Source organism: Phocoena sinus, chromosome 21 (genome assembly GCF_008692025.1).
Source record: "Phocoena sinus isolate mPhoSin1 chromosome 21, mPhoSin1.pri, whole genome shotgun sequence".
Lineage (NCBI taxonomy): Eukaryota > Metazoa > Chordata > Mammalia > Artiodactyla > Phocoenidae > Phocoena > Phocoena sinus.
In genome coordinates this window covers 26,797,432-26,813,139 of record NC_045783.1, presented here as the reverse complement: position 1 = coordinate 26,813,139, position 15,708 = coordinate 26,797,432, and positions in this window count along the sequence as shown.

Genomic DNA, 15,708 nt, shown 5'->3' with positions numbered 1-15,708 from the left:
ACAGTCTTCTGTCTTGCTAGACTGCCCCTTTCTTGGTCCTTTGGCTAGAACTAGCAGGCTTTGGTTGGAGCATTTTTGTCCATAATCATTGACATTTCCACGTTGCTGATTTATTCAGCCCTAAGTCTGAATACAGAAGGCAAAAAGAAGTCCTAGGGAATTCACTGGTATGTTATTCCTTGGGCCCCTGGGACTCTAACCCATCTGCCTTCTTCCTTCCATCTTTCAGAGTTGTCTGATGGTATAATATTATATGTAACATACACAATGTATTATATATATTAATAATAATATGCATGCAATACATAATATATTATAACATATATTACAACATATATATTATCATAATATATGATATTATGGTATATAATCTTATGATATAATATATTAAAATAAAATTATATTACATTATACATATTATATGTATTTTTTTAGGGATTTTAGTTGTACTTGAAAGAATAAGGAAAGTACATCTGCTCCATCTTTCCAGAAGTGGAAGTCTCCACTGAGTTTTTAAGTTTAGTTATTATATTCTCTTCCAACATTTTATTTTCTCCAATTGTTAATGACTATCCTCTTCTTGTATTTTTTATCTATTTTAAATTTTTGATTTTTTTTTTTTGGCTGTATTGGGTCTTCGTTGCTGCGTGCGGGCTTTCTCTAGTTGCAGCGAGCGGGGGTTACTCTTCGTTGCAGTGCGCGGGCTTCTCATTGCGGCGGCTTCTCTTGCTGTAGAGCAGCAAGAGAGCTGTAGAGCACAAGCTCTAGGTGTGCAGACTTCAGTAGTTGTGGCTCACAGGCTCTAGAGCGCAGGCTCAGTAGTTGTGGTGCACGGGCTTAGTTGCTCCACGGCATGTGGGATCTTCCCGGACCAGGTATCGAATCCGTGTCTCCTGCATTGGCAGGCGGATTCTTAACCACTGCGCCACCAGGGAAGTCCTTGATTATTTTTTAATTTTTATATTTTCAGTTTATTTTACTATCTCAAGTTCTTAGAATACTAATCCTGCAGTTCATTGTATCTGCTGAATCCCTTCATTATAGTTCATTCCCTCTTGTAGTGTGTAATTTTTGAATGAGTGTTTATCTTCAGCTCGAATATTTCTTTCCTGAGTGAATCCCTTTCCTCCTATACAGTAAAAGCTCTAAAGAGCAATTTTGTTTTGCTTCTCGTGGACACCTCTGAGAATTCACCCGTCCAGGATCAGTATTTACATGTTTAATTTATCAGCTTAGAATTGTCTGACCGTGGAGTGTGAACTGGTATTCCATACCTGGGCATGGTGTGAGCTTTGAGTTTCAGTTCTTAATTGGAGATTTGCTGTCGTTACTCTTACCCAAAACATAAAGGAGAAAGATTCTTATGCCATTTCTTGGGACTTACGATGCTTTCTCATTCAGCTAACAAACCAGGCAGCTCTTAGGGGAGCCTGGATTTTTGCTGGTGTCTGTTTTCAGCAATCAGTCTCACATGGGCCCACAGCTACATCTCTTATTCTGTACGGACATTAAGATCCTAGCCACTAGCCACTAAGTCCTATATCTATTCATATGCCTTTGGACCAGCTTGACATTTCTTATTTGTCTGGGTATGAATATTTCTGTCACCTTGGGGTTGTCTTAATGCATGCTGAAGCCAGCTCATACAGGCTGGCAAGAGTCAATGGTGAGATTTTCTGAAATTTGTAAGTGGATCATTGTAAACATGCTGGTTGAAACGTGCACTTCTAAGTGTTTATAATGTTAGCGGTTCTGCATTAGGTCAGAATGCCATGATACAGAGTTTAGAATTTTGTCATCGATTTTACAGTCAGAAATTCCGTAGAAAATAATTTTACTTTTCATCCAGGGCAATATCCTTCCATCCACCCACCCACCCCACTCCCACTTCCCACTTCCCACTTATGAGAAAATGAAGGCTCAGTGAGATTAAATGCCAAGAGTGTGCAAACATTTTCCTCACTCTCTATGACACCACTGCTCTTTCCACGACTTCATCCTGTGGTCTTGCCTGTACTTGTGCAGGTAAAAGGTCATTTCTGCACTTCTCTTTTAAAACAAGCTTCAATAAAATGATGGAGTTGCTGAGCCTCTTGCTTCCAGATTGCAAGGTAATGAATGGAAATCACCATCAAGAGCTGTCCAGGTTCCAGTATCTCCCTTGAAGTGCCTCTGGCTGGACCGGTAAGAAAACCCACCTCTGAGGGACAGATATCTTCCCACATTTCCCCAGAGGACACTAGTGCTTGGCAAATAGCCCCCTTGTCAGTGACAGTTTCTAGAAGTCAGCTTCGCACCACCTTTATAGAGCCAAGCAGAAGTCATTTTGAGCCACTTCTGTTTTTTCTCATTTTCTACTTTACCCTTCCCTCTCCTTTCATCTCTTCTCCTTTGTACCTCTCTTCTTAATTGCATTGTCCCATTATTATTATTACTATTATTATTATTTTGCTAAAGCAGCAATCATGGAAAGGCCTATCCAAACACCCGTTAACACGTCATATGACTACACTGTTTCCCAAGGGCTATATTTTGTAAAGAAATCATAGATTTCTAATTATCAGCAGGACATGTGTTTCTAGGAACTAGAAAAGGAAGTGGTTTAAAACACTTTTGGAGAATCCCCCCTTATCTTTGGGGTATGCATTCTAAGCCTCCCAGTGGATGCCTGAAACCCAGGCGTTTTAATTTGTAAATTAGGCACAGTAAGAGATTTATGATAATAACTAGTAAATAATAAACGTGTACAATTATAATAATACACTGTAATAAAAGTTATGTAAATGTGGTCTCTCTCTCGCCCTCTCAAAACATCTTGTAGGAATTTAGTGCCTTTTCTGTCTTAACTAAGCCCTTATCACTCACTGTGGCCATCATTTTTGCAATTTGAGGTGCTACCTCAAAACCATCATATATTTCTTTTTCCCTCTTCACAATTTCACGGATGAAAGATGAGTTCTTGCCATAGATCTTAGCAACATACAATTTAAAAATATTTTTCCTAGTAGGTAAAGAACTTTCACCTTTTCACTTAAAGGAAGCACTTTACAGCGTCTCTTTGTCACAACCAAACTGCTAGCATCACCATGCTTGCTCTTTGGGGCCTTTATTCATTAAAATTAGGGTCACTTGAACACAAACACTGAAATACCAACAGTGGATCTGACAACTGATTTGGGCTAGTAAGTGACTAACGGGACGGATACGCTGGACAAAGGGATGATTTACATCCAGGAGGGACAGAGCCGGTGGTGTGAGATTTCATATCAGTTGTTTATTTCTGGAATTTCCCATCTAATATTGTCAGACCACAGTTAACCATGGGTAACTGAAATCATGAATAAGAGGAGACTGCTCTACAGAAAATAAAAAAAACAGAAATACCATCCTACTGTTTGTAGTACATTCGTTACCCTTATTATAGATAATCCTTAAATAGCTTTGGATCAACTTACAACTATGATGCTGATGGGACTTGGATTTTACAATGTTGTAGAACCAGGGATTACTTGGTTTAACTCCCTCACTTGATAAATGAGGAAGTAAAACTAAGAAAGCAGGCACCTAGTTCTACTTTCAAACTCAGGGACTGTATACTTCTTCTGTTACATTTTTCAAGCATATAATAAAATCTCCTTGTAAATTTAATAATACAAGTCACTTGAATGTCACTTATGAGACAAAATAGTTTAAAAGGACATGGTCTGTGGTCCAGGGAACCGGCACTGACCAAAAAGTCATATGTAGGTAGTATTTGACCCTTCTGTTTGCATACGAAAGTAAACCCTCCCGGATTAGCTATCACAATGTCATCCCCATAAAAAGAAACTTTGTTAACAGTGTAATGTAGGAGTTACAATCACAGGCTCTAGAGCCAGACTGCCTGGGCATGAATATTATTTTAATTATTTCCTAGCTCTGTGACCTTGGGCCCCTCACTTATATTCTCTGTGTTTCAGTTTTCTCATCCATAAAATTTGGATAATGTTAGTAACCACATTTAGGGTTGTTTTGAAGATAGAATGAACCATACATCTAGAACGCTTGGAACACTTTTCGTTGCAAAGTAAACACTACGTGAGGATGAGTTATTGTAATAGATTATTTTTTAAGAGGCTGCAATTAGTCCCCTCCCTATTCAGATGCTCCTTACCAAGTGACTGTACAGAAACTCCCATTAAAGAATGGACTCTATCTCCCCACGCCCTGGAATTGGGCCTGACCTTGCCACTTGCTTTGGTTAGCATAGGTGGTGTTGGGACACTTTTGCACATAGGTCTCAAGAGTACTCAGATCTTCCTACCGCCATGGGAAGGGGCTAAATGTGGCCAACAGGAAGACCAGAGTCTACACAGACCAGAGTCAACTCAGCCCAAACTGAGGCTCCAGAGACCAGACAGAGCCACCGCATTGAGCACAGATGCATGCGAAAGACCAGAAAAGAGCACAAGAATCTCGCAGCTGAACCCAGTCTAAATTACCAGTTGCAGCATTGTAAGCTAACTGAATGTTTCTTGTTTTAAATTTTGTGGTGGTTTTGCTGTTGCTATATAAGCAACAAACTGATATAGTTATTATATTTATATTGTATCCCGAATCCTTCGATATTCCTCCATTCAAGAAGAGAGGTCTATGTCCCTTTCCCTCGAATCTGGGTAGGTCTGTGACTGCTTTGACCAATACAATGCAAGAGAAGGGATACCACCTGACTTCTGAGGCTAGGTGACAGGAGACCACATGGTAACCACCTGATTCTCCTGGAACACGGATTCTGGGAAAAGCCAAGGATCAAGTGAGATGTTTGATGATTCTGAGACTGTCTTGCTGTAGACACTACATGTAAGTCCTCTGGTCATCAACCCCGGCTGAGCTCCCAGCCAACAGCCAGCATCCACTGCTACCTACATGATTGAGCCATGTTGTAGGTCTAACCCAGCCAAGACTTCAGATTATGCTGGCCCCAACTGACATTTGACTGCAATTGCATGGGGAACCCCAAGTGAAAATTACCCAGTCAAGCCCTTCTCAAATTAGCGACCCACAAAATGGTGAGCAAAATTAAATGATTGTTTCAAGCCGCTAAGTTTTGCAGTAAGTAGTTACACAGCAATAGTATGCAGAACACCATTATATGCGACTGATTCATAGCAGAAAAATCAAGTGGTATTTGTGATGGGATCTGTTATTCCACTAGGGGAAATCAAAATGACCCCTTCAAATATATAGAAACAGATGCAGTGTTAACAACAGTACATGAAGGTGGGAAATTGCCTGACCCCTTACCCACAAGCCCACCATTCTGCAGTGGCATCCTCCCTCACATCTAAGAAAGCTACTTTGAATTGTATCTTTACCTTCTTCTTTTGGAGCAAGGCCAGTATTTAGAGTTATGCAGACACTTCTCCAAAATAACTTGCAGCTGAAGACCCAACGTTAATGTAGAATCTGGTCTCCTCTGATTTGTGCTTGTCTTTAAAGTTCTGTCTGTTACAGCAACCAAACAGTTAGGTCCCATGAGCTAAAGTGAAAGTGATTTTTTTTTTGATTCACTCTCTCAAAGTATTTGACTTGTATTTCCATAAAACCTGCTGAGGATTCTCTTGGGATACAAGGACACGAGGAGTCAAAAAGGAAACACTAAATGTCATGCCGATGCACTGATGTTTGCATTTTAAACTTTACCCAATTGAATGAAATTTTGAGACTTTATATTTTTAGGTCACTTTACCATGACCCAGAACTATTGGGTCAGAGCTTGAGGACAAAGAACTGGGGTCATTTGATATTTCCCCAGCTGCTTTTTCTTGCGGTGCTAAGTTCCCAAATCCCTGACTAGGGAACAAATTTCTAAAAGCACTTCACTAGAATGACATATACAGGCTAAACATTCTTCATGGCTGGTAATATTTTTGCACATTTTCCCACTAATGGAAGTAACCTTTGAATAGGACATGTTGTCGACATTTGGACGTATTAGTTTTGAAGTAGATGGTGCAGGTCATCTATTCCGAGGTCAGGGAGATCTGGGCTCTAACATTAACTCAATAACAGGATTTTGGACAAATCATCTAATTATTTTATGCCCCAGTTTCCTCAGCTATAAAATATATGAGCAAAAACATTTATCTTGAGGGACCCAAATAAGACAGTGTATGTTAGAGCAACTTGTACAGTGTTTGACATAGAGTAATTGTTCACTAAATGCCAGCATCAGAGCTGACATTTAAAACCAATGCAAAGTTTCACATCAATTTAGTTACCTGTGCAATCCTGGATAAATTATCCCCACCCCCATGCCTTAGTGTATTCATTGATAAAACAAGATTTTAAAAGGTATTAGAAATCAAATGTAAAATTATGTGAAAGCATTTACAAAATATAAGGTGCCCCACCAGTAAAAAGGGGGATAATGGTGATTGTGATCATAACTGTGAAAATTGATGCCAATAACGATATTTATTTTGGAATTATTTGGAAATCTTTTATAGGAGTCTCAGCAAGCTTCTTAAGTGTCCTTTTGAAGGAAGCCTTTAGATGTTATTGTTACTATGTGAAAGCCAGGATCCACTCTGAACAAAAATAAAGAGGTAAAGTTTGTCATTATACTTGTAGGTACCCGGGCTTAACAAACACGCTTCCTGTTTTGCTCTATTTACCCTTTCTTCACCATGCCCATGCTGTACCCACACAAGCTCCAAGGTATCCACATTTCACATCGTGTTCTGAGGCTCTTCTGTCTGAGTTACACTTGAGTGGAACTTAATTTGGGAATTTCTAGGTGTGATGTAACTCGAGACATTGTGATGCTTTGGTGGAGTATGAAATTTGTGAGCAGAAGATCCCCAGGTACACTGCACTGGCCTGGGAATGAACTGGCGGGAAGGTGGTAGAAACTGGAGATGACATTTTGAGAAGTTTAGATATGGAGGAGAAGGAAGAGGGTGGAGAGTAACTAAAGAGCTTTCTTTTCCCCACTAATACTTCACGGCTAACAAAGTAACCCAAATGTTCATCCTGCTTTAGGCATCCTATGATCGATGAGGGCGGAATCTTGAACCACTTGCAAGGTTATTTCACCTCTGAGCCTCTGCTTCCTCATCTATAAAATAGGAAGAATTACACACAGTGGTGTGGTGATAAATGTTAAACAATCAAGGAAAAAGCCTTGATTTGTAACATTTGTCAACTTTGGCAATGTTGATAGATTCACAATGACCAATTTCCAGCGACCAATGTGACTTGACTGAGTGCGGAATTGGGAAGGGATGTGCCATTACTAATGTTATATAGTATTTCTACTATATGTAAATAATAGATTTAAATAACCTGGAAAGCATAGATAGTAGTAAAACAATTAGGAAGTAAGGAGTTTGAGTTTTCATTACCATTGTTTTTAATATAATTTATTTCAAGTGAAATTTCTATCATTTAATTTTAGTAATGTCAGTATTTACAACCTACTCTCAAAATTCCTAAAAATGTAATGACCTGCTCTTTCTTGCTAGCTGGCATGGGCCAGCTCCAGCACACCACTGATTATATTTGCTTAAAGGGCTTTTTTGAGAATTTTCATGCCACATTTTAACTTAAATCTTAAGAAAATCACATTTAAAGCTATTACTTTTCTATTTTTCAAATTTGGCAAACCCAAATGACTTTGTCAGTAACTCTGGGTGTTAAAGAAATCAATGCTACTCAGACGTTAATTGTAGTTGTATAGTTGAGTCTAGATGGCTGCCATATTCTCAGAGATAACACCAGGAACTTTAGCAGCTGCAGACGTGACTGGAAAGTGTGACAGTGATGAAATCAACAGCGACAAAAGAGTCTAGGGGAGGAATGAATCACGGTCCACATCTAATTCCTTTTGCTGACGTATCGTATACCTTTGGTCCTCGTGGGGATCTAGGAAAGGAGGGAGAGGAGCTGGCGGTTCTGGTGATATGGCTGGTGAAAGAGAGTCATGAGATCACTGTGACTGAATTTTTTCTACTGTGTCTAGAAAGGCTTCTGGAATTCCCTTGCTCAGGCATGTGGATTGAAGACACTTATTGTCCAGTGAAAAAGAGGAAGGTAAGAAATGAATCACAGAAATAATTTGATAACAAGAAAGAACATGTAAGAGAGGGAGAGAGGAGAGACAGAAGATTGGAGAAAGCAAAAGACAGATTGATTTAGTTCCTATCCTGAAGCTAAAATCTGGTCAAGTTTATTAAATGGAAGGAATATTTTATAGGAATCAGATTTCCAGGAAAATTCTTCAGAGTTAAATTATATCTTACACAAGCAACACCTTTCTGTCTGAATGAAACAAACAAACAAACAAGAAATAAAAAAGATCCAAAAGATAGGAAATAGTGAAAAATCTTTAGTAAATTTAAAAGACTCCATTCATCCTTTTACTACTAATACTAATGGAAACAGTCTTTCCTTGGGCGGGCAGAGATAATACTTCAATTTTTATTTTTTATGAAATGGACTGAGCATTTTAAGACAAAAGGCAAATGCTCTGACAAAGGTTGTAAGCAAGCATTTAGCAAAAAGTATGTGTCAAGTGTTAATGTCAATGTACTCCTTTTTCTTACCATCCACTTTGCCAAGTCTTGAAGAAACATAACCCATAAGCTGATAGGGTAGAAATATCTCAAACTAAGTTAACATGGCAGAGCTGCTTTACCCAGGCAGCTGGAAAGGCTAAAACTCAGTCGGTGCCCACTTTTATTCCTAGCAGAGTATGTGTAGAATCAAGTGTTTAGATGCAAATGGAAGATAGGTAAGGCTAGGAAAGAGCAAGATATGGAAAAACTTAAACATAGAGGGAGAAATTATGTTCTAGAAAGAGATCAAGGTGACTTCTCTTAATGTAGTGTGTGTGGATACCCACATGTTTTCTTGTACACACAATCTCAAGATGTAGTGGTTCAAGTCATCCATTGGGAGAAGATAAATAATATTATTTTCTTTTAGATAATGAGAAGAGAAGACTTTTTTCACTTGTTTAAATAGTGAAAAGAGAAAACATCCCAAGTTGCTCATGTGTCATTAGGATTGAAGTAGAGGAACTCAACACAACTAAAAAATATGGGGGGAAAATGTGGTAGAAGCACAGTTTGCTGTTACCGTTAATTATTCTGAGATGTAGCTCCAAGAACATCCTTCTGCTTTTAAAAATCATTTTCTTTTGAAATACTAAGAAAATTCATGCAATAACTATCCCCATATACATGCTGAGAATGATGGCAAAATCTATAACTACAAAAAGAGCTACGTTATGAAGGAGAAACGCATAAGATAATGAAAAAAATGAAGACATTATTTGTCAAGTATGTTAACGGTACAGTGTCTCCACATACTGTAAAGTAGGAGGATTCAAACCTCCAATGTCTTAGTGTTTGTCCTTTTACTCTGATCTTAATTTCCCTCCTGTCTCCACACGTATCCTTCAGAGGAAGACATACTTGTTTATGGTGCCAAAGAGGTTACGTGCTTTTCTTCTGCTTGTGAACAGACATCATCAGTGAATCAAGAATGAGGTCACTGTTTCCATGGCCACCCCCAGCCCACCACCAGCTAGTTTATTTTTAAGCAATATTACCCTCTCTCTTCTTCTACATTTTTTCCACTCCTGTTTTCACTTTTCAGAAACTTGTAATTCAGTCCCAATTTACTACTCTGGCAAACATCAGAAACTGCTAAGTAAAAAGAATCCTTGCTTTGAGGCCTGATTCTGGGTTTAACACATGATTTCTCCAAAGGAGGGATTGTAAAAACAAATGTGTTTCCTTTAGATCACGAGAAAACCAAACCTAGTAAATAATTTCTCCAAGAAAGAAAATATTTGGTCAACTCTGAGTTGGACTCACTAATTATTGTAGTGTAGTCCCACGATGATCTATCTTGTTAATGCTTACGGTTAGATAAATACTGAAGGGTAAGTCATGTCTCCCAAGATATGAGCTAATTTATCTCTTCACTAAAGTCTAGAAGACTTTTTCCCTTAGTTCTGTCTTTTGCTGAGTACACACAGTGCATTTGCTCCTGCCCAGGCAAGAATATAGTATGGTTCCAGCTTTGTGGGAATTTCCAAGGCTCCCAAGGAACAGCCTCACTGGACTTAGAAACTGAGTACAGAAAAGTACCTCAAGAGCAGATTCTCATCGGACTCCTTCTCCTGAGTCTGATATGCCATCTTCCCTACAGAAATACTACTCTCCAATACTGCCAGAGGAAAGAAATCTATGCCAATATTCCAATATACCGAAGAAAGCTGAAGGCTCCTTGAGCTAACCCCAAATGATGCAAGGTATTCTTTGACCATTCCTGTCTCAATGGGCCACACTTTAAAGAAAGAGGCATATCTAAGAGCTTTCTAGTTTGAGCTGGGACGTTGTGAGCATAAGTGCTCTCAGAATATGATTTTGATCAAGCCTGAGTCTTTAAGAGTCAGGAATGTGAAGTTGGCTGACCTTGGTCTGAATCTCAATTCTACCATTTGGATATTCACTGTATGATCTTGAGCAAATAACTTATTCTTTCTGAATCTCGGTTTTCTCAACTGTAGACTAGGCATGATGTTTCCTACCTCACAGAGTTATTTCAAGGACTGGTTGAGTCAGTGAGATAATCCATAACTTGCGAAACACTTGCCTTATTGTTATCAACAACATTTGAAGAAAACTGCTATATAGTCCCCGTCAAAGGTATTCTTATTTAAAGCATTGAGGAGCGCTGACAAATTCCCAGATGGTACAGTAGTCTGCCTAAAAAAAAAAAAAAAGAAAAAATCAGCTAATCAGGATATCACGGCTGGTTCTTATACCAGCAGAAAGAATGACTATTTTTGCCTCCCTTACGTCTTGCTTGGTACCTATAGCTGCAGTATTACTGTTAGCAAAGCTCAAAGCCTAAAGCTAGTACAATCGCCCAGTGGGACTTACAGATTATTAATCATTTACACTTTAACTCGAGAGGGTCTCAAATCGTGTACCAGAAGGAAGTCTGGCTGACAGAAGCGTAACTGGGTTTTAAGGGCCAGAGCCCCAGCTAGGATGCAATGAGAACCAAGTAACCACCAGGCTCCATGAATGTTGTCCTCAGATATCCAAACTCTTATCCCAGAGGGTGATGTGACTACTAAGCGCTGAAGCACATGAAGTCTCGTTCATGGCCATCCCCAAAGTCCTACAAAGGAGGTGGCCCTGCCCCCAAGACAGCTGAGAAGGCTCCTCAAATAATGACCTTAGCACATACGCCCAGGTAGGATGAGATCATTCCTGATTGGCTAGTTCCTTTTACAACCAGCTAGGACCCCGGCAGATGAGAAATAGAGGAGGAAAGACTCAATTTATTAAAAGGTTGTCTCAGCAACAGCTTGGTTAGTACCACCAATCTTTGGGTGCATAAGTTCTTGCTCAAGCTTTGGTCCAGCTGCTACATTATCATCTCTTCTTCTTCCCTTCGTAAGGAAACGACGTAGAGAGAGAAAGGTCTCTGTCCTCAGAACTATGTTGTCTGGGTCAGTGCCCAGCTGAGTTACATTGAATCCAGAAGCAAAAGAGAACACTGAGCCTGTCTTTATTAAAACTTTTGATAGTTGGTTTACCGTGGATTTTTTTTGCATTAGTTTTGCTTTTTAAAACTATTGCCTTAAAATGTTATTTGTCCCCACAACTGGATTTTTGGGCAGCCCCTTGTGAACGTCTTGCTCACCTCACTCTGATCACAGCCCTGACTGGGGGGCTCAGTCCTCAGAGGAGAAAATGGGTGACGAAATGCAGGCACGGGGACCTCGAGGTGCATCTCACTGTGATGGTTAATTTCATGTGTCACCTTGGCTGTACCATGGGGAGCTCAGATTCAGCATCATTTCTGAGTGTGTCTGTGAAGGTGTTTCCAGATGAGATGAGCATTTGAATCGGTGGAATCGGCAAAGCACATTGCCCTCCCCGATATGACCACCCTTTCAATCTCTGAATAGAACAAAAAGCAGAAGGAGGAATTTGCCCCTTTCTCCTCCTGCCTGCCTGCTGGAGCTGAGGCATCCGTCTTTTCCTGCCCTTGAACTGGGATTTACACCATTGGCTCCCCTGTTTCTCAGGACTTTGGACTTGGACCAGAATTATGCCTCCAGCTTTCCTGGGTCTCCAGCTTGCAGACGGCAGACCATGGGACTTCTCAGCCTCCATAATTGTGCGAGCCAATTCCTGATAATAAATCTCCATTTATATATGTATATATAACTTTATATTATATTATCGCATATATTATTTGTAATTATGTATGTATATATACAAATATATTACATACGAAGTAGTATATATGTGTGTATATATGTTCATATATATATATATATATATATATATATATATATATATATATATCCTATTAGTTCTGTTTCTCTGGAAAAACCTGACAAATATAATCATCTCCCAAATTCGAGATGACAGGAGCACCTCCTCAAAGGGCCAAGCCAGGTCGGAATGGGAGATCGCCCCTCTGACAAGGATGGAGACAAGGACGGTGCTCGTGTCTTGGGGAGGGCAAGAGATTAAACTCGGGCCGCGTTCCAGACAGACACATGGCCAGGAAAGAAGCCTCAATTCCTCTCACTCCTGCTGGTCCCTTGTCCCAGCCATGCCTGATATTGGGGGCCCAGTTCTCGGGCTCCCTTTGTGACAGGAATTAACACACCATGTTACTGGCCCCCTCTGCTAACCACACAGAGGCAGCAAACTGCAAATTAAGAGTATCACCTGGAAGATAGACCTCATTTAAAAACTGCACATCTTAACAAACTCTAGTCTCTTCTAACCCCTGCCAGGAGAAGGGGCTCTGGTAATACATGCACAGCCACGTCTCTTACTGTGTTAATTTTCTCGTTTCAGAAGCAAAGAGGCGGGCTGAAACAATTCTGCTTTCCTCTAAAGGAGACTCCAAGCCCAATTCAGCTGTCGAGACTGAAATACATATTGTTAATGTATCTAAACTATTTAATTCCTTGTACAGACATCCAAGAAGCGGGGGTTGGAGGGGGAGGAGATGGAAACTTCAACTGTATCTGCTCCTTTGTCCCAGGCCTCTTCTCCTTGACTTTGTCCTCTGCTATTTTTTTCCCTATGTTCCCTCTTTTATTCCTCTCTCTCTGCATCTCCAAGAGTCTAATTTGTGGAAAGGCAGAAAGTACACACTGTACCGGTCTCAGGCACTTGAGCTGCCAGATCTGATTTCCCTGGTAGACGTGGTAGACTGAGGAAAGAGCAACTGTGGCTGAGGATTAGATTTATTTTTCTCTGTGTAATCCAACCCCTGACACGGTACGCAGCTGTCCACGGCTAACCTACCGTCTCCAGCAGAACAGGGGCAATTTTATCGGCTCCCAGAGTGGAGAGACAGAATTTCTCAGAGTCAGATCAGACCCTCCCTGCTGGCTTGTGAGCCCTTCCAGCATCTCTCAAAACAAGTCCTGTACGCCCTTGAAGAAAACACTGGGAAGAAAGCACTGGCTTATCTTTGGGAGGCAGAACGTGCTGGACAGAGCACCTAAGGACCTGGACGAGATGCTACAGTGGTTTTCTCTGACGCTTGACTCCACCGTCATAGATTCTACTGCCCAAAGGGTTTTACAAGTAAATACAACCGTTGTTCTACTCAGCAGCATCATTCCAAAGGTACCATACCTTCTGCCCTCCTTTCCCATCACTTCACTCTTTAAGAATAATTATGTTTTTGGCAGTCATTAACACCTTAGTGCGCCGTGCCAGGAAAACGTCTTTGGGGCTGGAAGAAAAGCAGAATGTGGAACAGAGGAAACAAGGGAGCATTTCGTGCCAGGTCAGATGAAAAGGAGGAGAGAGAACCAGCTTTGCTACTGCTCATCCTGTCAGGCACTGCACTGGAGGAAAGGGGTAAGGGGTGGCATATGACAAAATAAATTAAAAAAAAAAAAGGTCCCTCCTCCAGGAAAGACTGAACATCAAGCAGAATTTTTAAAAGAAGAGAAAAGAAATAAAAGGAGCAAAAAAAAAGCAAAAACCATGGGAGAGAAAATACACCTGAGATGGTGTCTGCTCTATGGATATAGTGTAGAGTCCCCTTTTATTTGCTTCTGCTCCTTGATACAAGTTTTCTTGCTAAAATCATCTCATAGTTTGGCTTGTTTATCCTCATATCTTGTAACATCTTAGTCTTTTAGTAAATCTGAATTGGACCGAAGAATCATGAACCCTTTTTTCCCTTCCTACATCTCCCTGCTTTTTCCAACACAGAGCGGGAGGTGTAGCCCGGCCCACAGAACTCCTTCAATGACCACTGTGGCCTCTGAATTTGGAGTAGTTTTGCCTCCTGCCAAAGCTAAACAGATTTTGGATCCAGAGACTGTATCCAAGAATTATACCTGAACACCAACTCCATGGTCCACATTTACCTGGTTTGAAACACATCCTAACGCTGAGGACTCTGAAGAAAAGGACACGGTCCAGAGTCTTAAATACCAAATGCTGTAGCTTGTAAATGGACAAAATTACATTGGTTTCAGTATCACTTCTTATAGGGTGAGCATACTTTCCCAGGAGACATGTCTTTTTATATACTTTTCCACTAGTATTTTATGTATCAGATTCAAACCTAATTTGAGATGCCCAGATTCTTACTCAGTTTCCATCTCTAAAAATCAAATACCCATTAGAGAATTCTGCCATCACTCCCAAGAGACTGGAATAGAAACAGATAAATGAACTTTTAAAGATAATTGGCTTCCAAAATGCCCTCCTGTCCCTCTTTCTCTATTTCTTGACAACCCCTCGGGGAACTGCATGGAAAGAACAACTTGGGATTCTTTGGGTACATGACATGTGGCAGGGAACCAGTTCACAGAAACTAATTTCTTAGGCACTGAGGTGTCCTGCCACTTGGCTACTGCATCTTGGTAGAAATTTACTAGCTCTGCTCAAATGCCTGCTTCTGACCTTATTCTGCTAGAGTCCCCTCATCCATTTTCTACTGCACCCCACTGTAGCTGCTCGTTCTTGAACACTTCAAAACAGGTATTGAATCCACAAACGAAAAGATTTTCCCATAGTTTATTTATCCTTGGATACATTTTCCCACGTGTTCCCATTGAAGGTGATGAAGTGAATCCTTCACAATCTGTTTTCAGGAAATTCTCAGAACGCCTAACACATTCACTTAACGAATATTTGTTGATCACTAGTAATTGAGACATTAGTCCAGTTGCTGAGGATAGAGCAGAGTAAACCCAAATAATACCTTTGCCATTAAAGAGCTTGTAGTCTAGCAGAGGGAGTCAGAAAATAATCAAGCAGACAAGGAAATAAGCAATTGTTTCAGATTATTCAAAGTGCTGGACCGAAAATGAACAGGGCTCTGCTCTAGAAAGTGGTGAAGAGAAGTGTTTGCTCTAAGAGAAAATAACAGAGGGTTCCCATTTTAGGTCTGATAGTCAAAGAAGCCTCCTCTGGAAAGGTAAACTTTTACCTTACACGTACAATATATAAATCAATGAGTCAGGCAAAAGCCAGGGGAAGAGGACAAATGTACCAGGCAAGTGGTACAACAGGTGCAAAGGACAAATGGATTAAGTTAAGAAAGACTGAGAGTGTCAGGGCAGAAGGTTGGCTTCTCTGGCTGGAAGCTATAAGGTAGTCAGGGGCTAGATCCCATAGGACTTTGCCATAACAAGGACTTTGAATA